This window comes from Erinaceus europaeus, chromosome 2 (assembly GCF_950295315.1).
Source record: "Erinaceus europaeus chromosome 2, mEriEur2.1, whole genome shotgun sequence".
Classification (NCBI taxonomy): Eukaryota; Metazoa; Chordata; class Mammalia; order Eulipotyphla; family Erinaceidae; genus Erinaceus; species Erinaceus europaeus.
The window spans coordinates 19487130-19490690 of NC_080163.1; the positions used below are offsets into that span (position 1 = coordinate 19487130).

The window sequence follows — 3561 nt, forward strand, 5'->3', positions numbered from 1 at the left end:
TTTCAAATTATTCTCTAATTCCATTCCAGGTGGTTCATTTCCTAAGTCTCAAAACCTAGATTTAGACCAGGCCTCATGAGATAGAGGATATGTTCACAGGTATTTATAACTTTGACATTTTTATAACAACTTATGCCCAGATAGATAACTATTCTTACTGCAGAAGAGATTTTAAGAACCAGTACAGTTAAACTCTGTTTCATATATTATTCTGTTTTTATGTCATTGTACAGGCTTTGTTTCCTCATCTGTGAAATCAGTAACCACCAAATAGGACTGCTGACTTTTAGATTAGGTTTTTTAGCTGCTTGTCACATTGTCCGAGAAAATCAACAATTGCTCAATTTCTTTTTTTTTTTTTTTAAATATGGAACACTTCACGAATTTGCGTGTCATCCTTGCGCAGGGGCCATGCTAATCTTCTCTGTATCGTTCCAATTTTAGTATATGTGCTGCCGAAGCGAGCACAATTGCTCAATTTCTATCCATATACCTCTTCTTCTTTTTTTTTCTGCAACTATTTTTTATTATTAGTGATTTAATAATAGTTAACAAGATTGTAAGATAACAGGGGTACAATTCCATACAGTTTCCACTACCAGAGTTCTGCATCCTATCCACATCTACTGGAAATTTCCCTATTCTTTATCCCTTTGGGAGTATGAGCCAAAATTCTTTAAGGAGTACAGAAGCTAGAAGGTCTGGCTTCTGTAATTGTTTCTCCACTGGACATAGACATTTGCATATTGATCCGTTCCTCCAGCCTGATTTTACATATGTACCAACAACTGTATATATTATAAACCATTAACCTCCCCCCAAACAAAATTTTTTTCATTGGGGTGGGGTCTTTTTCCTTTCCTTTTTCTTTTATTTTTAAAATATGTATTTAATTTTTGTAGAGATGGAAAGAAATTGAAAGGAGAGGCTGAGATAGAGAGGGAGAGACAAAGAGACATCTATAGCACTACTTCTTCACTGCTTATGAAGACCCCCCACCCCCAGCCCATAGGTGGGGACTAGAGGCTTGAATTTACATTATTACTCACTCATTGTAACATGTGTGTTCTACAGGGTATACCAGTACCTGACCCTTTTAATTTATGGTCCTTTCATATCACTTTGGACACATGAGGATAACTGCCAGGATAGCCTGAGGGTGCTTCTTCCTGAGCTAGTGCTCTCTGGGTTGGAGAGAACTCAACTGGAGCCAATCTAGGCTGCTGCATGGGAGAGGGATCAGGAACTCGTGCCGCACTAACTTCACGGGAGATACACTCTGGAACTCTTGGGGCCGGAAAGCAATTTCCAAGTGTCTTTAATCAGAAGAGCAGCTGTATTTATACTCTCCAAGTAGGGTGAAAACAGGATGTGATATAGAGAGGGTGGAGCGAAAAGTGACTGGTGGAAGATCAGCGTATGACAAGGAGAGGTAGCGGAGCAGGTGAGAATTCTACCACTGAACCACCAATGCCCTGGAGGGAAGGTGGTGCTTTATGTAAATGTAAAAGTGATTTATGTAAATAGACCACAGCTTTGAGTGGGATTAAACTAATCTCATACAGACATACTGGTGTTTAAGCCGGGCGGAGCTGGCATACTATCCAGCAGATAACTGTGGGAAACTCCATTACTTATTTCATTCACCTAGGGAATGGTTTCAGCAGACAGGGAAACACACACACACACACACACACACACACACACACACACACACACAAACCCTGATGACTAATAAAAGCCATTAATCTGAAGGCAAACTTTCCACTGAGTGTTAATGGCTAAATAAACCATAAACCTACTTAGGCAAAGTGTTCCATTTAATGTAATTGGGAGAGAATCCAGGTGACATTTGTGTCTGTGTTGGAACTCTGAGCTTCAGAAACTTTCTAGCACCGTCTGCAACTGTAAAGTTCATGTCAATGCAGTGTCAGGTTGAGTGAACCAGCAGGGTAAGTGCTGGATTTGAACGCTTTTAGGTCTGCTGTGCTTAGCAGTCACCTGAATCTTGTTTTGAATGAACAACTCATGGCTGTGTGAGAATGAGACTTCTACTTTTGAAACTGAACGAAACAAGCACTTGAATGCTTGGCTTGTGAAATAAATATCCGGTTAATTGTGATTGATACATCTTGAAGCTCATCTCAGTAAGGGAGAACAGTTTTTTGTTGTTGTTGCTTGTTTGTTTATTTTATTCTTCTCCTATATTCTGAGTAGAAAAATAGAACTTTTTTTTTTCCTTTGAAGCATGGTGAAGAATAGGAATGGAAAAATTTGAGAACCAAATTCTCATTAGTAATTAGAACACATATTGAGTATTGTTCCATTTAATTAGAGATACTATACTGATTTTAATTGTTTATGGGTAGTCAGAAATTGTCAGGGAAAAGACACTGATAAAGTGGTTGTTTTATTATAATTAAAAGTTCCTTTAAATTACAGTTATATTACTTCTGGCTTTTTTTTGTTTTTTATATAGGTGACTGAATTCTACCACTTTGGTAATGGAACAACACATTTTTTTCTATTTTGGAAAAGTTTATTTATGATATATTATAGAACTACCAGAACTCCTCAATCATCAGATTTATTTTTTTATTCCTCTACTGTGACTGGTACTGGAAAAATTAGCTGAAAGGTGTGAATTTCTGGTTGCTATTAAGAAGAAATAGAATGGACACTAACCATCAAGTCTGGCTGTGGGTAAAGCTGATGATCACTGGAATTAGAGAAGATAATCATGTAATGAAACAGACAGCACAGGCCAGGGACTTTCTTTTAGTAGATAAACTTGTTGGGGGGGGGTTAAATGAGATAGTGTTTGTAAAGTTCTTGGAATATTATTTGATCTGAAGACACCATATGTATATGTGGTGGAAAAGGACCTAAATTGGGAGTTAGGAGTTGAGAGTGTTTTGCAAATACCTATCACAAGAAAATGAGAAATTGTGTCCATGTATCAACAACTGTACCATAAACTGATATAGTCAAAGGGGAGAAAAAAAAACAAGAAGCCTTTTGATAGACATTATCACTATTATGTAAATAGAACTGGAGAGAAGATCTCAATTTAGAGTCCCAAGTTCGCCATCAGTTTATGTTCATCCCTTTGCTCTCCTCTCTTCAGAGAATCCCTTTTTCTCCATTTTTGTTGTTCTTGTTGTTGCCATTATTGTTATTGTACACCATTAATGTTGTTGTTGTTGTTGGTTAGGACAGAGAGGAATCAAGAGAGGAGGGGAGAAAGAAAAGGGGAGAGAAAGACAAATGTAGACCTGCTTTACTGCTTGTCTTGTGAAGAAACCCTCCTGCAGGAGGGGATTCGGGGGCTCGAACCAGGATCCTTACTTCAGTCCTTGTGCTTTGTGGCATGTGTGCTTAACCCACTGTGCTACTATTCTGGATCCATTTTTTTTTCTTTCAAACTGTGTCTTTGGAGTTTCAGCTCTAGTATTTCTATCTCAGAGAAACTTCCCATGTAACATTCATTTTGGTACAGCATCATATTCTAATTTGTAGCAGTCTTAATAATTCGAATTTGTCTACTTAATTGATGTGTTT

At 37.7% G+C, this 3561-nt stretch overlaps 1 non-coding gene across 1 annotated transcript; it reads right to left on the minus strand.

Annotated features, from left to right (window-relative positions):
- Positions 1-361: 361 nt before the first annotated feature.
- On the minus strand, positions 362-468 carry LOC132537140 (U6 spliceosomal RNA). The gene has a single exon (XR_009548603.1). It is a non-coding gene; the product is annotated as a U6 spliceosomal RNA (small nuclear RNA).
- Positions 469-3561: the final 3093 nt, after the last annotated feature.